Source organism: Fistularia commersonii, chromosome 2 (assembly GCF_037954325.1).
Source record: "Fistularia commersonii isolate RoL2024-O1a breed Wild chromosome 2, RoL_Fcom_v1.0, whole genome shotgun sequence".
Classification (NCBI taxonomy): Eukaryota; Metazoa; Chordata; class Actinopteri; order Syngnathiformes; family Fistulariidae; genus Fistularia; species Fistularia commersonii.
In genome coordinates this window covers 5,820,679-5,848,135 of record NC_141285.1, presented here as the reverse complement: position 1 = coordinate 5,848,135, position 27,457 = coordinate 5,820,679, and positions in this window count along the sequence as shown.

The window sequence follows — 27,457 nt, the reverse complement described above, 5'->3', positions numbered from 1 at the left end:
GCACAGATCAAGAATAAAAAGGAGAAGGTCAAACAAGGCTAGGCAAAATGAAGGGATAGAGCAGGAGTGTGTGAGACAAAATCGAGAGTGATGAGAAGGAAGAGATAAGGAGCATGTGTGTGTCTATGTGTGCATGCTTGCACGCACATGGGTCAATGTGACATGGAGTATGAGTCAGAAGGGGAGAGGAAGTTCATTTGAGATGAGAAGCAGAACGTGAGGCAGTGTAAAAAGAGAAGGAGAGATAAAAGGTAAAGTGAGAGACAAAGGTGAGAGTAGGAATATGTGTGAGTGAGATTGGGTGAGTGTGATGGCAAGGTGTGTGCACATGCTTATGTTTATGTGTGTGTGAGAGAGAGTGTGTGAGAGAAGAGAGGGACAGAGGGTGATACAAGATGAGGAAAGTGTCCCTCAACGCCCACCTGTTTAGCTGTAACGAGAGCCAAATGTTGAAATGTCTGGAGTTGCATCCCAGCAGTCAGTAGACTCCACACGTTGTGGGACTAGACTCCACATGACTCATGGTTTTCTAACATTTATCAACTATTTAACATTCTTACCACAGAATCAGCTACTAATGTTTTTGCAGATATCCAGTGTAACATGCTCTCAAACAGAAAAGTCTGCAGGAATATGGCTCACAATGACCCTTTTGTAACTCTGCACTCTACTGCCTCCCAATCATCTACCTTTTGTTGATTTTACTTTTCAGCACAATATTAACAGGTTTCTTTCATGAAGCATTAGATGGAAACAATTACTTTGCAGATAATTAGACAGAACACGCAAATTGAAAAAAAAAAAAAAAATATATATATATACATATATATATATACATATATATATATACATATATATATATATATATATATATATATATATATATATATATATATATATATATATATATATATATATAATTTATTTATTTTTTAAACATGTTTAAGGGCATATAGATTTTGTGTTCAGTCCACACATCAAAATATATAGTCCTTGCCAGCCTGCATCAGTAAATCATGAATGAATGTCCAGTACCACAAACGTTTGTAAACAGATGAACAAACAGTCTTTGTCCACTTTGGGATTCACAGTAATTACCTGCAAAATGAACATTAAAAAATAAATAGATAGATAGTGTCAATGTTAAAGTATTATCTGATAAGCAGGGGGTTGCTGATATAAATGCCTTCTAATAGTCAAGATAAATCTCAGAGAATGGCCACAGTTACCTGAACATGTTCAGCAGTTGGATCTTCCACCCTTGTTTTTAACAGCATTTGTGTAAAACATCAATCTATATGTGTTGTCTTCTGACTAGCTGAAGTATTTATCCATTTTATGACGCTAAAGTAGTGGCCTAACTCAGTAATAGTACTTTTCTACATAACAAACGGGCTCATCTTTCATATGTGCTACAGATTATCCAAAGGAATAGCATATGCATAGGAGCATAGGAGTAAGCCGTCCTTGCAGTGACTTCCAGACACTTCACAGCTTATTCCACCACAGTGCAGCTTCATGTTTTTTCTGGAGTCAAACAATATCTAGAAAATCTTCAAATATAATTCGGAAATAATGACACTTGACAGAAGGGAAGTCTATCTTTTTAATTAGGGAGGTATCCACCTGAACTAATTTTCAACCACAAAGATTATATTTTTTTCAAACTTTGTATCATCATCTTTAAATTATGTTTTCACTGCCCAACTCTCTCCCCCTCCCACTCTCAAGCCCACTGTCATTTGATCAGACCATCCCACTGCATAAGACTGTCCCACTACAAATGATCAGACACTCATATCAGCAACTGATCATCCAAAGCTTAAAATACAGACATAAAACTGGATACCGTATTTATTTGATATGGAAATATTTATACATATGCATCACAGCTTATTAATTATTCATATAATCTTGTTTTTTCCTGCTTGTCTGTGATATACATTATGTATTCTATTCTTCCAGTGGAGAGATACTTGGAATGGGGAGAAGAAGGAGGTGAAAAAAAATAAAGGAAGGATCAGTTGGTGTCTCTCATTTTGACTACAAAAGAGTGAAAGAGGAAAAAAAAAAACTTTTGGGCAAGTGACAGCAAATGGGGAATGCGATGACAGCGAAAGAGAGAGAAAAAGCGAGAGACAGAGACAAAGAGAGCGGGACGGAGCGAAAGAGAGTGTGTGTGTGAGAGAGAGAGAGGGGGGGAGCGATAGAGAGATGTTTCATGCCTGCATCCCTGAAAAATAAAGACACAATCTCTGTGGACCCTACCATCCATAACTCTGGCACATGCTGACCCTAAACAGTGTCACCAGCCCCTAACTGTCATTTTTATTTAGTGTCTTACATGCACCATAATCACTGAAAACTGCTGCCACCAAGCTGCTGTGAAGCCATCACCACAGATAACTGTTACCTAGACTTTGATACCTTTAAAAATCTATTGTTAAAATGTTCTTAACAGTCTTCTTACGTCTTATCAAAATAGAGGTATCAAGCATAAAAGCACTGCCACGATCTTAATATAACCTAAGCTGCCCCCTTGCTGCAAACTGCTTTGGCAGCTATTTTGGACTTTCACTATTTAGCTTAATGAAGTGTGATGCATATGTACAATTGGCAATCCTGGTTGATGATACAACATTTAGTTTCATGTAAGATAATAGCCTGAATCTATATAATATTACATTACCCTCATCAACTAAACTATCTGACACAACAGGATTAGGCTGGAATACTGGATCTGGGACATTTAAGACAATGTATGTGATTCAGTAGCCTGAGAGTACTTAGTAAGTAATTGTTGTAGTATTTGTTCCTTCTCTTATAATATTTCTAACTTTGCAGAGTAATTGATGATGCTTATGCAGATTACTGTCTCAGATTCAGTTTGGTCAGACTTTGCAAATAAATCAAATGAAAGCCCAGCCTGCTGGGATCCGGAGCTAGGGCTCTGAGTGCAGTCCGTCACCAGTGAGCCTGATAGTGTAGGTGAATGATTCCAGCTGAGGGTGCTGGCACACCTGCAGCTGATCAGGCCTTGTCAAACAGAGGATAAGTGGAGCCTGCCACAAGCCTTTCAGTGCTAGATTGTTGGTTGTTCTTTGCTAGTTCATTAACCCCTGCAGTCTTTTTCTTGTGCTTCCTCATTAGCTCCCCGTTCCTGATGATCGACACCTCTCCTTGTCAGCTCTTAGTTCTTGAGACCCCTGTCACCCCAGGAGACAACTCTACCCCTCCACAGCTTCCCATTCACCTTCCTTGTCAAACCCCTTATGACTCTCTACCTCCTGAGTGTTCTTGTGTTGTGGTCAGGCATGCCTTCCTCAATTACTATGAAACAATCCGTCCATTCTGGTCCAGCGGATGGTCTATGGAGATCTGTCGCTCAACAGAGCTCTCTTGTCCACTCTCAATATGATGTTCTCAGGTCCCTCAGCTTGTAAGAGAGCATTAACTAGTATCTGAATCAGCTACTCCTGAGCCTTCAGCCTAGTCCATCTGTGCATCCTACAGAGGTCTCTCAGCCCCTCGCCACCTCCTGAAATGTTAGCTCACCCGTCCCAGAGAAATTCTTGGGAGAGGTAGGGTGTTGTAGGGGATTTCTTCTGCTGTGCACCCTGACCTTTAATTGCTTCCCCCATGATGACTCTTGGGATTTCATTCTGACCCAGCGGGCGCTCTCTGGAGAGCCATTGCTGAATGGAGTTCTCTTGTCCTCTCAGGATGCTGTTTGGTCCCTCAGCTCTACAAGAGAACACTAACCGTTGCTTGGATCAGCTGACTTGGCTACACCTGAGCCTCCAGTCCATCTCCTTCTACAGAGGCCTTGCCGGTCTATCAGGCCCTTGCCACCTCCCGAGACGTTAGGTCACCCATGGGAGAGGAAGGATGTTGTGGGGATTTCTTCTACAGTATACCCTGGCCTTTAATCATTCTACACACTGCGTCCCCATGACGCCTTGAAGATTTCATTTATCCTCGGCCTCCTTTCCTGGCAAGGGACTAAGATGGGCCAAGGCCTGGTTCCAGGATCCATCTTGCTTTGGTTGCACCTTGAAGGAGTTCAAGCTAACCATCGGCCAATATTCCAGCCACACTGCCAGATCCTGATATCTCAGGCTGCTCTGGCAGGGTCAGACTTTGCCGTTGAGTCTAGGACATTTGCTGCCGCATCTGGGTGGAACGCTACCATGCTGAAAGAGTACCTTTTTTTTCCACACCCTCAACTCTTTGAAGGGTAATTTTAGCTTCCTTGGATGAGCAAGAAACCCTAGATGGACCGATCCCTGGCTATCCACCTAGATTCTCTCAGGGAGAGAAGCAAACAGGTTGTGCATGGGACTAATCCTTCTTCTCCCTGCTCTTTCCTCATCCAAAACCAATGCAGGCCAGTTGGGCCTGTTTCCGGAGGAAGGTCAGCGGCAAAGATTAGAATTCACTTTCTCTGCTGTGAATCCTCTTGTCATTTTGTTGCCTCCTATTCTGTTCGGCCAAGAAGAGCACATTTGCTGGAAGCTGCCGGTAGGCCGTCTCAGAATAGGTACCTCGACTCATGCTCCTTGCAACTCGTGTGTGTGGGTTTTTCTTTTTATTAAAAATGGTGACATGCTCTGCCTCCCTGCACTCATTGACTGGTTGCAGGAATAATTTGATCACTCACTCTAGTCCAGCAGAGTCATTGCAGCATTGAGCATTTCTGATCTAAAAGGTAGAGCCTTGGCTTAAACTGGCTCGAGCACCACAATCCTCACCTTAAGTGGTCTCCGTTCTGAGTCGAATCATGGTCATCAAATTCCCTATCCTGTTGCCTGCCGACTGCCAGCCCTCTGAGTCTGCCTCCCACTAATCCCAAAGAAGTGGACCTGTCCGTTGTCCTCAAAATAATGAGTTCAGCAAAGCCTTTAGCGACAATGAGGTGTGCTCTCTTCCTCCTCTACGCTTGTGCAATAAGTCTTCTCCTTGGGGTACAGCTTCCTTCCAGTCAGCACTAATTTTCTATCCAGAAAGGAAGGCCCTGGAGAGGGACATCTGCAAATCACTCGATGCAGGTACTATCCACGACTCAATCTCCACTGGGGGCAGGGTTTTAAGGGCGGCTCGCTCCTGCCTTGTACTGAATCAAAATCGCCATGAAGAAGTATCCCTTACTTGTCCTGTCATCAGCCTTTGAACCCACTTGAGGTGTGACTTTCTCCCAAACCTTGATTGTTGCAACACTTACCATCACGTTTGGATCAACCAGGGAGATGAATGGCAGACTGCCTTGAAGACCCCCAGTGGGCATTTCAAATACCTAGTCATGCCCTCCAGCCTTTGTAATGCCCCAGCTGTAGTTCAAGCCCTGATTTACAATATACTCAATGACTTTCTTAATGTTTTTGTTTGTATCTGGATGGCTTTCATCTTTTCTGAGTCCCTCTTGGACCATCATGCATGTACAAATGGTCTTGCAGCAACTGCTTGAGAACCCCTCTACATGTGCATTTTATGTTCCGTCAAATTCCTCTCGGTTACATCAAGGACAGCTACGTCCAGCCCAGCAAATGAAAGTCCTGGACCGGCCAATTCCACAAACATACTAGCAACTACAGAAATTCCTAGGATTTGCTCATTTCTACAACTGTTTCATATGGAATTACAGCCAAACAGCTTCTCCACAGACTGCACTCACCTCCAACAAGGCTGCCTTTGCAAATCCTTCTGAAGCCAATTCAGCCTTCCTGGACCTGAGGTGCCGGTTCTCCCAGGCGCCCGTCCTCATCTAGCCTGATCCAATAAACCATGGCTTCTGGTGGCCATCCATCCAGACGGATGTCAAGGACTGCGTTGTCACGTGTCAAGTTTGAGAACGTGTGTCCAGCCCCCCGTAGGACTCCTTCAACCTCTGACTATTCCAAAGAGACCCTGGTAAAATATTGACTTCATAACCCCGCCCAGAGGGAATAACTACCATCCTCACCAGTTCTCTAAGGCTTGTCCCCTCGCAGATTCTGCTGGCCCATCTGAAAATCACTGTAAATGTGCAATATGCATGTGATACCCCTGTCATTTCTGTTTTCATGTCCAGTTTTATTGGCTTTGTCAAACACTTTTTCCAGTGACTGCGGTGTCAAAGCTTCTTGCCACTGAATCTCAAATTGATTTGCATAAATATAAAATATTCTCATGTTATTAAAACATGACTTTCTTGCTCCTAAACCACTGCTCCAATCTTTACAACGTCTATGTGAAGATGTTTTCACCTCTCATTGGGGTGGTGTCTTCAGTGAATGCTGCGGACTTTTTATTTAGTTCTTACTTTAGTCAGGCTTCACTACTATAATCATTTGAGCAAGTATCGATCAGGCAGACTTGGACCAAGTGGCTTTGCGCATGTGTGTGTGTTTACTGGGATACCATTTGGATGTTTGGAGAAAGCATTTTCGTCCTCTGGATTTCCTATTTTAAATCATACAACAGAATCTTTTGTTACATTGCGATGGCTTTTATGTGCTATGACATTGATTTCGGGGGCAATTGAATAGTTGTAAGAGGGCTTCGTACTTTTCATAGAATTATCAGGTGTGCAGATAAGGATGGGGGGCGGCATCAAAACTTGCATTATGACATTGTATTGTCCTTCCTTTTTTAAATAAAGCTGTATTTTATGCATAGCTGGATGCTGCAGGGGAATGAAAATAAGTAACTGATATATATTTACAGTCAACATCTGTAGAATGAGAATCATTGTCACTCAATTTTCCCTCATAGCCCTGTTTCTGCCTTTAACATAAATTGTAAGTTATGCTCAAGTATCCACCAGCTGTTTTTTGCATAAATGCACTGTGAAGTCTCTCTTGCTGTAGTTTACTAGCTGACATCATTGCTGGTTTATGTGTGTGGGTTGTTTTGACTGGCCACTGTCTTTTGTGTTTCTGTCGCCCCTTCATTTTTATGGTTGGCTGCAATACCGGTGTTATCTGGTCCCAGTGGGAAATGTTTTTAACATCAGTCACTGTGTGTGTGTGTGTGTGTGTGTGTGTGTGTGTGTGTGTGTGTGTGTGTGTGTGTGTGTGCGCGCGCGCGCGCCAACAGCACAGTAATCTGTAGGCGGGTCATCATTCTTAATGCAGCCTGTGTCATCAGTTCCCGTGACAACAGTGGGAATGATGCGACCGATACATATGAAACAGGGAGTGATGCATAAGCATGGGGCCTGTTGGGGGAGGGTTTGGGTAGCATAGGGGCGAGGTTATATGGTGTGTGTGTGTACTCTACCTGGACCTCTCTGTATTTCTGTTAATTATTCATGAGACCTCCCCTCGGCCTGCTGTCACAAGTCCCTCCCCCTGATGTGTGATTTTGTGTATGAGAGTGATGGATGGTGACAGAGTCAGTGTAAGGTAGATCATTATTAAGATCAAACACAATGTAACTTTACACTCTGTCGGGTTTGCCAGGCAGCTTTGGCCACACGCAAGTGCACACTTACACAATTGCACATCAACATAGCCCTGTAAACAAATTATGTTATCCTGAAAAACCTTTTTTTTTTTTATTTTGGCATTTTTCATTGTTCCTTGTGTGTACCAACTTTCTTCTTGAGTGTCAAACAAGATTTAAGTCATCTGGAATAGAGTGCTCCTTTTTATTAAAAACTTGTCATTTATGTTTTTTAATATACAAACATTAAATGTTATATCTGATGTAAAAATACCTTTTAAGAATAGGTACATCAGCTAATATTATCTTGTGCTTGATTGGTTAGCCAAAGAAAGTTTAATGTTACTCCTGATCTAATATCTTTTATAAAAAAGTTAATGATTTGTATGTATCATTTAATGGATACTAATGGATGGATCAACAATTGCAAACAATTCCGACAGATCCCATGCCTTGCATTTCTCACCAATATACCATTTTGCATGGTATGGATGCTCCTTCAAATCCCTAGCTGGATTCTGGCCCTCTAACTGTCCACCCATTCTAATTGTTGTGAGCTTTATAACCATGAACTTTCTCTTGCCCATCAGTTTTGCATCCCAGGCTATTCAGATGAACTAACCTGCTGAGGAGCCACAGAAAGATTGAAAGGAAAATGTCATCTCCCGGGTTGAAACAGTTATAACTTGTTATGCAGTTATCCAGGCTATTTACTGAAAATGTAATATTTCACTGAGAAAATAGTGTTTATGATTGTGTATCAGAGCTCCTGGAGTGACACTTATATATGATCGTTAATTTCTCTATAAAATACCAATGACATTCAGTCTTTTTTTGTGTGCTAGTCAGATGTAGCTTCTCTCCACCTTTTAATCCAAAATTGTGTCTTGAATATACATTGTGTCTAAATCCTCTATAGTCAGTCTTTGTGTGTTTGAATATTTGCAGTTATAACACCTTGTTTCCAATATTTACAGGAAGGGAGTAAAAATGGGAGACTCGACTGTTTTATTGGCACTTATATACACATACACACTACACACACACGGTAGTGGAGTAAAGGCATGTTCCACCCTCTACAAACACAACATTCCAAAGAGAGATGTTTTCAATTCACTCATTATGGAAGGGTCACACAGGGTCAAGTTCAATGCCAGGGAGAAAGCTCAGCTACACTAAGGAGTGCCCCCCCACACACACACACACACAAAAGTGCACACACATCACGGGGAAATGCACAAGCAGAATTGCAGCCAGCAAAGCTCAGGATTTTTGCAAATGCACTGAAATTAGCCTCATTGTGTTGTTTGCATTTCAGCAGAAATGAAAAAAAAGAGGAAGGGATAGATGTTGGAAATGCAGGAATCAAAGCAAATGGATGGAAGGGGGGCAGTGTTTGGGTGGAGCACTGGTGGCAAGCGGAAAGTATATTGGTAGTAAACATGATGGGGGGTGATGATTTCATTAATATGCATCACAGCCTCTGACTTATTCACCCTCCCTTTCCTCACTTTATATGTCAATCCATCACTTCGTGTCTGCTTTCTTCTGCCTGCTTTGTTTCTCCATGGTTGTTGTCAACTTAAGTCTCAGGAAGAAAGTCGAGTAGAAAGAATATTTGTGTGCATTTAAGGCTTTGGGGTCATATAGGATTGTCAGGAATTAGATCCAAACTGAATTAATCTAACCTGGTATTCTGAATTAGAAATATGAATTAGATCAGTTGAGTGAATTATTAGATGAATAATCATATTAGTTCAGTGATCAAAATGAAAATGTCAAAGTTCACACTATAATCTACCAGAAGCTGCACCTAGCATTCTCAGTACATTTCATATGACAAGTGCCATACCCTTAAATAATGTTGAGAAAAGAACAGTCATTTGTAAAAAACAAATGATCATCTTCTGGATGGATAAACATAATGTGTGTATATATAGTGTAAAGGAATGAAACAATATTTCATGAATACCAAATTTTGTAAATATAACAACTTTAGCATGTGTCAAAGACTCCCATTCACAGCATAGAATGTAATGTAATTACATTTAGCATTGTTTTATTAAAAGGGTAGCTTTGATATTGACGGTTTTATATTTTAAATGTTTAATGTTTTTATATGCAAGTTAAAATATATGTAAATGTGAATTTATTTTTTCATGCAGAACGTAAAATGGTTACTGTCACGATTTTGTCAGTGTACAGAACCAAGTGCAACACAAGACAAGCAGACATAGAGTTCAAAAAACAAGTTAACAAAGGGTCCTCCAGCAAGTGAACAGTTATTTGAAGACAGGTAAGAACTAGAACAATATGTGGATACGGGCAATCTCTGATGGTGTCAAGAACTCGAATAAGCAAGGTCAGCACAAGGAGACCAGGCAGGACAGCGGTGCAAACCCCAATGCAAACTCCAAGTGCCAGACAGACAGCATCAACATGGCCAGTAGTAGGTGGCAGCTATGTGTTCTGTGACAAACGCAGTAGTGTGTCACATGACGACAGTTACGTAAGTAAATGACATATCTACAATCAATAATTAGCAGGTACTCGTATTACATAACATATAAAGATCTATATTTTCACATGAAACTGCAAACCATTTACTAGTCCCTGCAGCATAATCCAAATGTGCATCTGACTGATAAATGCCAGAAAATGTCACCTTTCTTCAAGGGTGCTAAAATAGAGATTCAATATGTGGAATATTGTTTGATTAAGCATCAGGTTTCATGACTCTGGCCAGTAACAAGTTGAAAGTCCTCTGTTGAGCCACTACAAAAAACTTTCTGTTTTGCTACTTTCTGACTAACCATTGTTGGTTTTAATACCTCATTATGGTATCAAAGTTGACCACGGATTTGTGGGGAATCTTGGTTGACTTTGTTCATGTGCTGTACTAAAAGCAGGGAGGGGCGTTCTGTGTTTTTTGCCTGCACTGGCTTTAAAGTGGTTTTTTTTTTTTTCATTTTTAAACAAGGTTCTAATAAAACTGATTCATAAAAAAAGGTGTAAAAATTATTTGGAAGAATTCATAATCCATTGCAACAGCCATGATGTGCTCCATTCAGTCCCCCACTGTCCATTTTCCTGTACCATCTTCATCACAGACAAAAAAAGGAGTAATTAAAATGTTCTAACTTAGTTTAATTATAATCCAGCTGATGAATCTCATTGTCACCCCCCCCCCCCCCCCCCCCCCCCACGGGTTCCTTTGCATAGAGGACAAAACAGCTTGAAACATATCAAAAATGAACAACCCTGCATACCAAGGACTATTTTTTTTATTTATTTTTTTTCACTTTTGATCACCCTCCCCACTCTGAGATTTCCCAACATCAGCCTTGGAAATTGGACTTTGGGGATAAAGGAACGCCATAATTTTGTGGCGGGATTAATTTGGAGACATGAGCAATGCCAAATGAAATCCCTGTCAAAACCTCTGCTGATTCTTTTCATCGCCTGCAGATCCATGAGAAATCTGTTCCCTGTGGCGTTTATGATTTGACAGTCCAGTAGTTTTGGACTTAGTTCCCCCCTGATACCTCTGACATGTTGACATTAAGTGGTTTCCAAGACAGGCAGCACCCGTATTTCAATCACCATTAAGCAGAGGATATTTGCTGTTAGTTTAAATGGAAAGCAGTGCTGGTGACAAACATACACACTGATGAACAAGCAAACAATTATTACATTAGAGACAAAGCAGCAGATGTTTGTGTAAGGTATATACAGTACAATATATTTGACCCTTAGATCTATCAAGAAATAGAAAATAAATAAAAAGCTGGGGTCGGGATTGTATGCTGCTGTTTTTTTAAATGTCCTTTGTCAGATCAGTCCCGTCAAGTGGAATACCTTCCTCCTTTTTTTTTTTTAACCTTGACACAAACTAATGGCAGAATACACCTCTTTTTCCTCTTCGTCCATTAGTTTGGCTTTTCCCTTCAGTGGTTTCTACACCAAATCAACCTTCTCCATCTAACTATATTCTCTGTATCTTCTAACTTCATATTCTCTCTCACTACCTCCATAAACCTTCTCTTTGGTCTTCCTCGAGACCCCTTGCCTGGCATCTCCAATGCAAGCATCCGTCCACCAATGTATTCATTACCCCTCCTCTGTACAGGACTGAACCATCTCAGTCTGGCTTCTCTGACCTTTTCTCCAAAACATCTAAGGTGTACTGTTCCTCTGATAGACTCATTCCTGATTCTATCCATCTTCCTCACTCCCAAAGAGAACCTCAACATCTTCATCTCTGCAACCTCCAGCTTTTCCTCCTGTCTTTTTGTCATTGTCACTGTTTCTAGGCCACACAACATTGCTGGTCTCACTACTGTCTTGTACACCTTTCCTTTCATTCTAGCTAACAGTCTTCTATTGGATAGTACTCAAGAGCCCTTTCTATACCCATTCCAACCTGCTTGAACCCGTTTCATTACTTCTTTTCCACACTCTCTGCTGCTCTGACTGACTGTTGACCCTATATAGTTGAAATCCTATTTCTTCTTGATCTCCACTCACTTTAACCTCATCGTTCCATCTGGTTTCATCTCATTCACACACATATACCATGTCTTGCTGCAAATAACCTTCATTCCTCTCCTTTCCAGAGAGTATCCTCACCTCTCAAGATTTTCCTAAACCTGTTCCCTGCTTTCACTACAGAACACCATGTCATCTACAAACGTCATAGTCCATGGAGATTCCAGTCTAGCCTCCTATGTCAACCTGTCCATCACCACTGCAAAAGACAAGGGGCTCTGGGCCAATTGCTGATGAAGTCCCACCTCCACCTTGACTTTCTCTGTTACCCCTACGGCACAGCTCATCAATACCAGATTCTGTTCCATTCTGTTCTTCAGATCCTTTAGTGTTGATGGTTTGTCTCAAAACTCTTTGTTCAGCTTGACTTCCTAGCTTCCAGGCTAGCCATGAAATTTTCAGAAAAAATATCAAAAAAACAAAAACATAATGTCTGATGCTGATGTGAAAACTTTTAATTAAATAGTTTGACAGTGTGAAAGAATATTTATAATGAGGTGCTGGATGTTAAGGTATGTGAGTCTGAAATTATAGTATGTCATGAGAAATAGTAATACTGTTGTGCAACAACAGGTTGGTTTTGGTAATCTGTTGTTCAGCTTTTAAACGTTAACAAGGCTCATGTAAGTTTTGCAATCAACAGAAAAAGTTAAGGTATTGATTTTGTTTACATAACATGGATGTTAGCAAATAATGTATTATTTTTCTCGTCCAAAATCATGAAATTACCTATTTCAAATGTATCCATTTCGAAATTGGCAACCTTTTTTTTTGTATAATACATTATCCCTTCTCACATTTTGTTTTTGGAGCATTTTTGGGGATTATGTTATGAAAGAATTTCAATGAAAGCACTGGCAGCACTTTTTTTTCCATTTTTTAGTCTCATGAACACACCTTGTGTACAAAATTGCCTGCAATTAAGTGAGAATTTCCATGAATTCTTTTTTGCGTTTTCCTACAAAAATGTGTTATTTTTGCAGAAACACATACATCTGCAGCCACTATAAAAAACAAACCAAAAATAAAACAGCACCCTACATCAACTGAGACTCCTCATATCTTTGGGATATACCTGCATACAACATGGCTTACTGTCTATCTAGCTGAAATCCAACCAAACAAAGAAATATATTCCCTTAGCAGATCTCTCTTTTGCACAAGTCTTTCAAACCAGAAACTGAGCTCCATTTAAGTAAACTTTAGTGTACAATCCTAGATTCAATTTGAGACCCAGAGAAACTGATCTTACGCTGAGGCATAAGGCCATCCAGGGTGTGTGTGTGGTGAATTTAGTACTATGTGGATTGTAGTATGAATATATCCTATGGGTTACTCTTTTCCTGACCGGCTGTGCTTTATTGCCAGTCCCTCAGTAGGTGAAAGTTGGGAAGAAAGTTGCAGGCAGAAGAACTTCAACAGACAGTAAGGTTCAACGGATGGGAGAAAGAGGGACTGAAAATGAAGTGTGAGGTGTGCTACTTACTCCAGCACTGGCTGGCAAGTTTGCAAGGCAGCTTTTGGCAAGATCAGAGCACCATTTTATTCCTGAAATGCTGTCATCTTCACCATCCCTAAATGTACTCCCAGCCCTCCATCACACACCCTCCTCCTAAATACAGATTATACAGATTTGCCTGTCAAGGAGACACCACCGCCACCAGACAAGCTAACAACTTTCATCCCTTTTTACAAACCTGCTGCAATACATTATGGATGATCCCGAAGGTCAGGACAAGATCACAAACAAGAAAGACTCTTCCCACAAAGTCATGTAAAAAAAGGAGAAAAAAAACAAAAACACTGAATACAGATGCTGGATGGTCCATGTTTTTGATTGCCCAACCCAAGTTTCCTACTGGACTTTTTTTGTTGTGAGTGCACCTTGTCCATTGGTACTGAGTTGGCTGGGTGAAGGGGGCTGTCACTTTGAAATGATAAGTAGTCTTCCTACACGGAGGGACTGTCATTGAAGTCTTTGTTTGCCTCTCTGTAGCTCAGAGGTGTCTGTGAACTTGAGGGTCGGCGTGGAATAGAAATGACCATGTAACCTACTTCGAGGTCACCTAATGAAGGAAAATGTATTCATATATTTTCTTGGTTGTATTAGTTTGCGCAATACATTTTCCTTTGAAGTCCAAGGTTGCAGGTTTATATTTGAAGTGTTTTTCAATCATCCCTTGGCATTGAAGTTTCTTTTGAGTTTGGCAACCTGGCTTCACAACTCTAAAGGTCCTGTTCACATTCTGCATCGCATATCAACATATGGTCATATAGTTTGTTTTTGTTTGTTTGTTATTTCACAATTTCACTGAATGTCAAAGTTAAGATGATTTTGGGGAATTTAAATAGCCCCATATACAGGAGATTGGTCTGATAATGTTCCTACAGAAAGACTAGGATGGAAGTATCTCACTCTTTTTGTATCAGATAAGTAGTCTGTCTCCTATGGTCTGTCCCAATGTGCTGCAGCACAGAATTCTCAAGCAATTTTCCCTCTCCATCATCACCTGTATTAAACACTCTCTCACACACGCCTTCCCTGCTGACATGCCAACCCCTGCTACTTCACTACATCCCAAACCCATTTCCCCACATTTTCAGGGCTCTTCCGAGCTGGACCCCCCGGTCTGATTCACAGCAGGACTCCCTCTAGCCCTTCAAAGAAGTAATTCACACTTTGACTCATTTGAGTTATTTACTCCATTACCACCCTGGCTGGCCCATTCCTCATAGCTACCCACTGAGATGTGGAGCCCAGGCTGGGTATCCTTGGTTTCCAGCAGGACTGGCAATGCCCTCCAATACCCCCGCCTCTGTCTCACCCACCACATTAAGATGATTATGATGGGCGATGCCATCTCAGTCTGCAGCTGGCACAGTGTGTGGATGGTTAGAGATGAGATGAGTGGATATTTTCTCAGCTCTCTCGGAGTAGTCAGGTGTGGATTATACAGTAGTTTGTGTGCATATGTGAGGCACATCCTTTCCCCAAATGGTTTTCTCTTGTAAGTCATTATAACACCTAAAGCTGGTGTTTCTCTCAGATGACTTGATAGATTTACATGAGTTTATCTGGGGATCTGTGGAAAAGACATAATCCAGTTAAGAGATGAGAGGAGAGGACTTACATCAAACAATGGGTAAAATGTGAAACCAAAATAGTCCTCATCAAAGATTGTCATCTGCCAGGGTGAGAAGTTGGTGATTTCACCTGAAATCTCAGTCTGACATTATTTCACTTTTTTTAAATTTCACTATTTTATAGGTGTCACCAGACTTTAATAAACTGCCTTTGGAAACTCACAGGGTCACAGAAAAAGGCTCATATCCTGTTCTTCCCAGTGTATCGCAGTATGGCGTTATATGTCTGTGAAAGCTTGTGTCTGAGCCCCCCTCCTCTGTTCAGAGATGTTTTTTTCTGTTTAGACAAACATACAGTTTTTGCCTAAAACTCTGGGAGTTATATTCGGAAACTCCCCCAGGTCATTAGAACTGAATAAATCTCTCTGACTAGGGGTGAAACATTTTAAAGTGAATAAATTCAAGTCAAGCTGCTACAAGAAGATTTTGACAAGAATTCACCATAACCTGGTTGACTGAGAACCTTCACAGACTCATACCGAGATATTTTACTTGTCTTTGGGATCAATGAAGTCTTATCTTATCTTATGTTATGTTATCTTATCTTATGTTATCTTATCTTATCTTATCTTATCTTATCTTATCTTATCTTATCTTATCTTATCTTATCTTATCTTATCTTATCTTATCTTATCTTATCTTATCTTATCTTATCACCTCAGTAACAACGCTAACATGTTGTAAGGAGAGTGGCCGTTAATGTTATTCTATCCATAAAACTTTATCATAATTTAATCGGACTGAAACATGATTCCAACATCAGTTTCTGGTTGCACAGCCTGATATTCTCCTCTCTGCACTAAATTTATATAGTTTTCGTATTTGTACGTTTTTCATGCCAGCATGTTCGTTAGGCAAGACGCTCACTGCTCACCTCTGCAGTGCTCCTACAATTCGGGTGCTTGAGGTACCAAGAGTTTTGTGTCAGACGTGGGTGGGCGTGGGGAGTGCGTCACGCCGGACCGGTTGAAGACGGCACACTGAGTGGCAAGCGAAAATATGTCCCCTTTCCAGGTGCCCCGCCCAGGCCTGCAGCAGCACTCCCGCAAGCCCCCAGTGCCTCCTGTCGTCGTGCCCGAGGGACTTCGCAGCCGTTTTGGCAGACCCATCAGGACTTCCTTGCAGGGCTAATTGTGTTTCCTGAGTCCCTTCGGGATGTTCGGAGGGGCTGTGTAGCGGACCTGAAAGGGTGTGGCTTCTCAAGGGCTGGGGGTTTGAGTTGTTTGTTGATGTTTCAAAATTAGTCAAACTCCTTCAGGCCTCCGCCATTATTTAATGAAACACCACAATATTAAATATATACTGTATATACAGGACTGTCTCCGAAAATTAGAATATTGTGATAAAGGTCTTTATCTTCTGTAATGCAATTACAAAAATGTCATACATTCTGGATTCATTACAAATCCACCGAAATATTGCTTGCCTTTTATTATTTTAATATAGCTGATTATGGCTTACATCTTAAGAAAACTCAAAAATCCTATCTCAAAATATTAGAATACCATGAAAAAATAGTTTTTGTTCTTTTAATTGCATTACAGATGATGAAGAACTTCATCACAATATTCTAATTTTCTGAGACAGCCCTGTATAGCTTATTGTTGATAATTGTTGTGTGTGGGTGTGCCTGTGTGAGTTGGTGTGTGTTTGTGTGTGTGTGAGTGTATGTGTGAACTCTGGAGTGTGTCTGAACAGCTTAAGAGAGTTACAATTGGTATTTCCACTAACTCACAAACTCCATGGTTGAGGTGCAACAGCAGGTGTTGATGCTGCCTTTATTCAAAGTGTTGCTCACACCATTTAAAAAGTGATGACACACTCACCTGTTTTACGTATGTGAAGGTTTCAAGGTCTCAATCCACCTGTGTTTGTGGGCTTTGATCATTGACAGATTATATTGCCTTCCACTGCCAGATATTTTTTTTATTTGCCTTTTCTTTGGACAACCTGCTGCAACATGATTATAGATCTTTTTTTTTTTTTTTCGTTGGCCAGAATGTTTTTTTGTCACAGAGGGAAATTTGATGACAGCACAATGAACATGTAAAATTCATGTTTCATCAACACTGCTAAGATGAAGAAGTTTGAAAGTGACTAGACGAGTCTTGGAGAAGACCTCTTGGAGAAGACTTCCAGTACAGCCACGGGTATCTTCACACCACACATAGAGAGGAGAGAAATTGACACTACAGTGACTTAATATCACCTATTTGGAGGCAAGTGTTGCATTCTAGGTCTCCATCCTGAGTCTGTGGAGCAAACTGTTCCACCACAACAGATCTTCCTGATGTGGTGAATGTGGTAAACGTCTTTGAAAGTACAGATCAAGGCCTCCTTCTTTTTTTTGGCTCATGGGTTCTTCAGGGTACTGCTTCAACTGAATGGTTGTTACAACCATTTTTATAATTTATACAGCAATTGTATTTTGATCCATGATGATTGTGTTCTCTACTCTATGGCCTAACAGTTCATGTTCTGTTTGGAAAAATATTTCTGATTTCTGGATGCACTTTGATCAGCTTGTGTTCTTTTAAAAATAATATGGAAATGCATTTGCTTTGACTTGACTTAAGTGCTTCTTACCATCACCCATGGTCTTAATCTTCAAAAATGACGACACGTATTTGAGTCATGTAGAAAATCAGTTGACTGAAAACATAAGTGAATGGCTTGGCACGCAATACTCTTGTGTAACAGAAAGAAAATACAAAGGCATAAAAAAAGGGAAGATTGATATTTAATAAAACAAAACATTTGCCTACACTTCTACAAACTTGCTTTTGTGGCAGGATTGAGAACGTGCTTTTATAAAATCTCTTAATTTTTTTAATGGTGACTTATTGGTGATTTGACCAGGCCATTGCAGGGAGTCTTACTCTGAAGCTCCTACTACCTCCCTCATGCTATGAGAGTTTCAACCCACCCCTTTTTACTTGGTACTCTGAATACATTCAATGCTTATATTGTCCCTATTCCTCCACAAACATCATAGGGGACCACCTCACATCCTTCCTTTTGTTATCACATTTTTTTTTCGGAGTGCCTCATCTACTTCTACCCTTCCTCCCTCTATCCATCAGTCCATCAGTCACCTCAAGTGCCACTAAGCCTCCAACTAGTGTCACAGAGCTGAAAGAGTGGCTATGCTGTGTTTAGGTGGTGGAGTTAACGCTCACTGACACAAAAGCAAACACAACCATTCACACTTTGAAGTACACCCTTGTTTACACATGCGCTCACACACAATTATACATATGCAAACACAAGTTTCTGCACACGCAAGTATGACATTTCAATTGCTGAGCTGTGTGTGGATATTAAACAGCAGAACATCAGTCACGTGTTTGCATTATGGCATGGAAACAGATATGACACCGACTCGTCCCTTCCCAAAACTCACACGCATTGATGCTTTGAGTTATTGAGTCAGACAAGTCAAAGCCTTCCAAAGTTGGTGTGTGTGTGTGCGTGTGTGTGTGTGCGTGTGTGTGTGTGTGTGTGTGTGTGTGTGTGTGTGTGTGTGTGTGTGTGTGTGTGTGTGTGTGTGTATGTGTGTAATAATCCATTGGTTCTGTTCTGTGCTGATTCCGGGCGCTAAGCCCTGCCACAATTATTCAAATCCAGGCTTTTAGTTGCAGCACACCTCTCTCCATGGGCCTATGAGCCAGTAATCTTGCCTTTGGCCCTGCATATCAAATGGCCTTAACTCCCATAAGGAATGCATATGAAGAGGAGCCACTAGTGGCTTAATCCGCCCTGTTTAAGTTGCTGAAACGTACACCTGTCACGCCGTCTCGCACCGAAGCTTGTGGCTACTGATAGCTGGGCTGTAAATCCAAAGGCGTCTCGTTTTTTAGCTGTTAAAAAAAATCTCTCTGTTTAGAGGGGGTTATGGGTTGGGGTGCTGGAGTGGTGAAGAAGGACCCCCACACACGATCATAGCTATTTTTCCTCCATATTTTAAGTCCCTATTGAATTTTAAATATTTTTTTCATCTAATTCACATATTCATACCTGTAGCTCATATATATGAACAAGGAAGTCTATATCCTGCAAATGGTTTAGCTAATAAATCTGTTGAGCTTCTGATGTTGTTGCAGCCATCATGGTAATGAACCAAATAAAATAGTGACTATTGTTTGCCCATGCTAAGTAGATATAATTTTCCTATAATTTTCCATAAGGATTCTTTTTCAACCCCCTTACTTGTTAGTAATTCAATTTTTCTCAAAGTCAAACTTTCTGTTTATATTATTGTTATTATTATATACAAAATAATAATTAATAATGCATTTGTATTGAATATAGTAAGCTTGACATTAATAAGATACTTCTTTTTGAATGATATGAAGTCTTGGGCTGATCCAGTGTTATTTGCCGTCTGCATGGACTGAGTGAGTCAGTGGTTGATCTTGTGTATGGTCTCTTGTCTTTTCTGGTGAATGACAGAGTATGCTTTTGATAATGCCTCTTCACAACGTTCATGACTTATTTATGAAATAGATTGCTGTTATTTGATATCTTTAGCAATACATAATAAATTATTGGACAACTGATTGGCAATTGATACAATTGGGAGCCCCCGAAAATCTACAAATACTAGTAGTGGTAGTAGTAGTAGTAGTAGTAGTAGTAGTATGGTTCTACTGGTTCTAAAACTACTACTACTACTAATACTAATAGTGCAACTGCTAATAATAATAATAATAAAACTTTGTCAACAAAAATATACTTCAGAGCTAATAAAATATGTATTTTATGTAATAGATATTTTACAGGAAATTTGGATTATCACTTAACAGTTTAATTTGGGTAGATGCATGTATGCTTGTCACATTTTCATTTTAATGAAACACATAGTATAATACACACATAGTATAATACTTTTTTGACTACTTAACCCATTTGAAATTTTAGTCATAATTCTGGGATTGAATATGTCTTTTGTTGTTACAGAAGATATAAACAACTAAAAAACTGAAAGAAGGTCGGATCAGTTTCAGAAAGTGAATCATCATCTCCGCTATAAGGTTCATTATACTTTATACATTTTAAATCAAGTTCAATACTACATTGTCCACACACATGTATAGCAGTATACATATTCTGTTGGTGTGTAGTGTCGGGGCAATGATCAGCCTAAGACAGCTGTATGGCAGCCTCAGGTAAGAGAGATTGTCCCAAGGTCTTACATGGGGACTGGCATGTAGTCTACATCTGTTGACACAAATGCACAAACAGACATGCACAGATACAGACTTAACAGATACTTTTTTTCTTTCAGTCTTTCTTGGCGAACAACAGCTTTTGTTTGAGCCAGCTGCAAGATGCTCCAAGTAGAATACTTTACAGTTGGTAAGAATCTGTCAAATTCTCATGATCATTGACTGGAGCATTTGGTGCCCTGAGAGGGAGGGTTGGGGGGCATTTCAAATGAGCTGAGGGCACACACACACACACGCACACACACACACACACACACACACACACACACACACACACACACACACACACACACACACACACAGAGTTCCAGCCTTCGAGCATTCTTCAGCTGGCAGACATGAGACCCAGCGGCTGCATGCTGCCAGCCTGTCTGAGCCTGGACTCTTACCCAGAAGAGGGATACTGCCAGCGGGCCAAGGCTCTACCCATGGTCCAGGACTGAAAGATGGCCTTTAGAGGGTTGGTTCCTACAATGTGTCTTCTTCTGTGCATATGTGTGTGTGTGTGTCTATGTGAGTTTGAAATCACTGTATATGTTGGCAGAGATCTGTTGGCCATCTGGTTATCTTGTCCCTTTAGGACCACACATAGCATTACACTTGTGTTACAGCTGCAATAGCTATTTATGTGCCCAGCTTTTTCGGGATATGGGCACACATAGTATAACCACTGAACCCTCTCATAGAAGAACACACCCACCCACCCACATACACACACACACCCCACATACCCGCAAAAACTCACACCATCCACACACACATTCAAAATACACAGAGATGGAGGCTAAGTAAAAGACGGCCAAAGGCTGCTAAAGTAACTTAATCAAGCACCTTTTTTAATGAGAATGATGCAGGCAAACTGATCCCCTCTTGGTGCTCTGTAGCCTACTCACTTCATTGTCTATACACTTATGTAATTTATGAAAATGCAATGTGTTGTTTTCTGTTGCTATATGATCCACGGCCACCCAATGTTCTCCGCCACCTGCTTGGTGTGTGGAGTTGGGGTCCAAATGCAACAGCGTGGGCGAGACTGGACAGACCGAGAGCAGAACAGAAGAGGCGTGACTGATCAAGCTTTACAAAAAGCTAACCCAGAGAAATAATTGTAAATGAGAAGCCTTTTTGTAAGGTTACTGCAGCTAATGAGTAGTAGATATGTACACCTGCAAACGCTTTTGTTCCACCTTGTGGCTTCCTGATTCAATTTTTTTCTTTGTCACTTATGCTTTGTTTTGTATTTGGGTTGAGCACTTAATAAAGCATTTTGTTTAATTTGAGCATTAGTCTGGCATTAAAGAGGTTAGAAGGTTAAATAGCTCTGCTGATTTATCATTGCAATTGTATCCCTGGTTCTGTTCAATAGTTCTGGATCCATGGATACTTACTGATTGTGATCTTTTGGACTTAAACAATGCTCACTTCCCCAGACGGAGGGCATCTCATAATGAAGGGGATGCCATGCAGTCCATTAGTATTTCTGTTGTCTTTGTGTTTTTATGTAAAAAATTCTCACCCTCCAGGGAATCTTTACTAAGATATTTACTGATTGAAATACTGATGTTAAGTATAAAGCATAAATGCTGATGTTTCTCTCCGTATCTGTTTGGGTTCCTCCTACAATCCAAAAGATGCAGCAGGTTATGTGGAAATAATGGGGAAATTGCCCAGATATGTGAATGAAAGAGTGACGGGTGGTCTGTCTGTTTATATGTCCCTCCAATTGACTAGCAACCAGCTCAGGTTGTACCCTGTCTCTCAGGTATAGTGACTAGTCACCATCAAATAACTAACATTTTTAGCTGCTGCACATTTTATCCTTCCATGTACTTTAACATTGTGAAATTCAAAATTATGTCATAGTTTGTATTGCTGAGTAAATTGGATCCTTGTGCCTCTGAATGAATTAGTTTTTGATATAAATACTCCTCTGCATTACCCATATGTGTTTATTTATTTTTTCATGGAAGTTAGGGCCATGCATTGAGGCAGGCTTCATAAATTGAATTGAATTTTAAAGGTGAAGTTACCCTCCTAATCTCCTACCACTGCAGCTTTGGACAGTCTTTGGTTTCCAAGATACTATAATGTTTCTTCTCATTGGAATCGTCTTGCCGTGGCAACTGGACTTGAATTTCTTCACTTGAAGATGTTTCACCCCTCATCAAGAGGCGTCTTCAGTTCAGAAATGAAGAGAAATTCAAGTCCAGTTACCATGACAAGAAGATTCCAGCAAGAATGACCTGGATGACTGAGAACTTCCAGAAACATGATGTTTTCTTGTGCATTTATGCATTCATTTCCCAAACCTTAAATTACATTGCACATCTTCAGTTTAATACAAGTTGGGAATTAGTGATACACACCAATTAATGTCTTTGTCTCTGACTTTCCACCTTTTTCCACTCTTGGTCCTATACTATTACTGAAACACCCTCATCAGTTCTTGTTTTTAAGAATAGAAGCATTTGCCCTGTCGTTATTAACTCAGCCAATAATTTTACAGAATAGGCGGTGAATACAAGTTCCTCTGATTCTATCTGTGACATTACATTGAATAAGGAAATGGGTCCTTATTCTTTACACACACTGCCCACAAGGAAAAAGAAAGGCAAATGTCTTTGTGAGGGTAGCTTGGCCAAGTGCTTCATGTGCTAGTACAGGCCTTTTTTGAGAGTTGTTAAATTCTTGCAAATACCTGTGCTGCATTGCCCCACTGAAAATTACTTTGTGGTTGAGCTATCACATAATGACTGAACATCCAAGTGACTGGATATTCTCTCTTCCCAGGGATAAATGTCCATTTGATTAGGAGCAGAATGCAGCATGATTGGAGGGATAATAGCCCAATGAAGGAAATCGGCGCACAAAATGAAATTAAACATCTAATGCTACTCTGACACACACTAGTAGAAGAAAAGCCAAGGGCATATCAATTTTAAAATATATCATACCCCTACTTTTATGTATTTTTTTCTTTCTCCATAGCTGTGAAATATCTTCCAGGTCCATATACACTGGACAAGGGAAAAACACCAGATAAGGGGGTTCTCTCACAGAGAGGAAGAGAGGAAACTAGTGACCTTGTCAAAATTCATGAATCTCAAAAGTTGCAGGGAAATTAAAGCAGGTTGGCATTACTGTTAAAAATACCACTATGTAACTGAAGTTTTCCAGCTTCAGTTCTTTAGTATTATATGTTGACGGAGCATACATTCTGATTAAGTTAAAAAAAGATGAGCTAATTTTAGAAACAAAAGAAAGCCACAGAAAGGATAAAAATCAGATATATCTGGTCATCATAATCTTCAAATCCTTTCAGATCCATGACCGAGGTGAACAAAGAAGATGTATTCAAATGGTTTTGTATTTCTAACAGATTTAGGATTGGTTAACACTCATTGTTAAATACTATTGGTTATCCTTGCACTATATCTCACCCATTATCTTTGAGCACTGGGGAGCTGGTATTGTCCACAAAAATGATTTTCTGTTTTATCTGAACGGTGTGTTTTGTTAAAGCCTGTGTGTATGACATCCAATTGAGTTTTTAGTTTGCTTTACTTTTTTTATATTTTGACTCTTATATGTGTTATAGCGCAGTCTGTCTTGTTGAAATATTTTCCTGGCAATAGGACTTGAACGTGTTCCTTGAAGACGTTTTACCCTTCTTTTGAGGGGCTTCTTGAGTTCAGACGATTTCGACAAGATTTCAACAACAGTTAACCATAGCATGGATAACGTCCATAGACATTATAAAGTCATGTTTATTACAATGAACGACCCATTTAATAAACAGGTGTTTTGTTTTGTTTTTTTATCCCGAAAGACAGGAGTTGCTTTCGATGATGAGGAAAGTTCAATGCAAAAAAGAACATGATCTATTTGGTGGCACTAATGTGTAAATATACTTTGAGCAATCAGCTTATTTCAGTTTTGAACTTTGACTTTGTATGTATTGACTTTGATGTTTGTTAAACCCCAGTAATATCCTTGACTCAAGTAATATGTATTAATCACCAAAATATAAAAGATGTTGACATCGATATTTATGTAAATTAATAAGTGATTTGACTCCAGGGACTCGAATGTTAAAAATAAACTATTCCCATGCTGAATTTCCTCACAGCTATTAAAGTGATTGTAACAATTTATCAAGTTATAGATTTAAGGAGACATAATCTCGCTATGTCTTGACAAAAACACAACCTAAGTGCAACTTCTTCCAACAATGTGTTTTTTACACAAAAATGACCAAAACTATCATGGTATATGGTAACGTGAATGTTTGTTTGAAAAATTAACCACTAGCTCTTGCTCTGCTAAAGGGACAGCATGTAGGATTTGTAAATTTTACTACTCCCCAACACCGATCACTGCATACAGACAGGCGTGTGCACGCACCAACACACACACATGCACATAAACGCACACAGACAGTGCCACACTTCTCTGTCCATACTATTATCCATTTTTCACGTCCAATTGCTCTGTTATGGTAATCGTTGAAGGCTCGCCATGGGCTGATTACTCACAGCTGACTTCAGAAGCTTCTCCCTCCTCTCTCCTGCCGTTCTACTGCTGGCTCTTAATGCACTATTAACCCATTCCTACTTATTAATTCCTTCCCAGCCTTCGCAGGGCGTCCACTCCATGATATCTGTCATCATTCCATGCCTATTAGATTCTTGGCCAACAGTTATTCCTAGCGCGCTGCCACTCTTTCTCGTCCTCCCTCCTCCCCACACTCTCTTAACAGTCTGTTTAAGAAAGTGTAATTGCCATGGGGGGAACTCAGTAAGAACAAATTTAAGATACTGCCTCCATGAGGCAGAGCTGTAGTTTTATCCATGTTGTTTTTTTGCTATTAGCCATGATCTCTCGTGCTACTTGAACATTCATTGTAGTAAGCAACATTTACAATTAGGTCACAGCTCTAACGATTTCTGTTTTGCTTTACTTTTTCCAATTTTTTTTTTTTTTTTTTTTTTTAGTCATTTGCTGGATTGTAATTTGTGGATGGATATGTTCGCCGGCTGTGTTGTGGTGAACATTTCGTCTGCTCTCCCCAAACGAGAGTAAAACTGTGTGATAATATCATAGAGCTTGTTTTCAAAAGAAGCCCACATAACTTGATTCACTAGAGTTTTTGTGTGTTTTGATACCATTAGAGACCAGCAATTCTAAAAGGTTTGGCCAGGTCAGCTGCTTTCCTTGGTGGACCACTGCACTCATAAGTCTTTCTGTGAGAGCCCTTTCTGGGCAGTTTTTCTCAGAGTACTTTATGTTCCCCCGCTATAAATCCTAATGGAGCGCTCTTGGATGAAAAGCAAGAATATTCCTCTCAGTGGATCTTGGCAGTTGCCTCTGGAACTGCCGGTTGTGTCAGGGCCTGTGGTTTTGGACCATCCCAAGACATATGGAGGAATGCTGAATCACACAAAACCTTTTAGCTCACTGGTCTCAACCACACATGGTCTCAGGTTTCTTCAAGACCACATTAAAGTTTCGCGGTAGCTCTAAGTGTGGTCTTTTTGATGGAACTTTTACTGATTTTTCTACAGGCTGCTTGCACACGACTCCACAGGCGTCAATCAATCAAAAACAGTGTTTATACTGTGTTTTTTCACACAAGCGTCAGTCCCAAGGCAAACCTGACCACGAGTGGCCTGAAAGAGCCAAAGCAATGAAAAGTGAAATTATAAAGACAGCTGTTACTGAAAATCATCTGAGAAAAATTTTACAGACTGAGTAGTAACCAAAGCATAAAGGCTGCATCAATATCATAGTATGGTGCTGTCTACCCAATCCAATTGTGGCTGAAACCAAGAGAATATTGTAAAGATATATCACGGATAAGTCAAGCTGCTCTGCATCTTGGTGACCTCTGCTTGCTAGACATAGGCTTGCATGTTAAAGGAAGAAGTGATTAAGTCCATATACCAAGCTGTCATTTGAATAGATCATGATACATCGTGGAAAAAAGTTGTTTTTTTTTATTTTATTTTTCCTTTTTTTTTTATTTGAGTGGTTTAAATGCATTTATTTATTTATCATAAGTATGGCTTCCACAGCACATATTCAAAATACTGTAATTAGTGTTGCAGTGGATGATCACTTGATGGTCTTCATTTGTAGTAAAATGTATTTTTCCATATATATTTTTTTTTTGTTATTATTTACTGAAATATAAAACACAATTGTTGCAATATTTTGTACCTTGTATCCAGGGATCTTTTTTAGGGGGGGGGGGGGGGGGGGGCATAATTCTGTCCCTGCTCTTTCCCTGCTCAATGATCCAGTCAGGTCCAAGTTGAAGTAGGACTGATTTTATAGTTTTTAGTCAGTGTAATCAGAATGTTGTTGTTAAGATATACTTTTCAATTTACTAATGAAAATGTGGTAAGATACTCATAACGGAAAAAAAGTGAGCAGTGGCAGACTTACATATTATATATTACACAGGTTTTGTCCTTATAATGGCCTAAACTTCTACCACAAGAATTCCTCGATATGAATAATATACCCGGACATTACATGCTCTTTGCACAGTCCATGTCCACTTAAAACAAAGTCTTGCTTTGTACTCTCTTCAAAGTAGAGACTGATAATGGCTGAGTATTTAAACCTCATTATACTAAGACCCAGTCAGCTCTGACACAGCTTAGCATCACCTATTGTCTCATCCCTTTCCTGGGATGAGACAAAAATGTGAATTTTTTGTCTTATTCACCACTAACCCTGACAATTTAGTATTCACACCAATTTGCCATTCACAACTCCACTATTAACTGCAGCCTTTTATTACATTAGAGTCACTGTTCACCACTGAACTCATAGCCAAAACTATCCTCGTCAATGTGCTAGCACCCGTTTATTTTCATTGCATATATCAACCTGCAATTACAGGACCTGGTCTGGAAACTGTCAAGCATGACTACAGAGGTATTGGAGTTCTTGTAATTACCCTCAGGTATCGTAATTGAGCTGCCATGGGTGAATATGTTAAATGTTGCACCTATGGTGGGAGTGGATGTTGCCGGTGTCTCATTCCATTTCTTTCCTATTCTAGACATATTACTCTCTTTGAAACAACCTTTTTTTTTCGTACAATA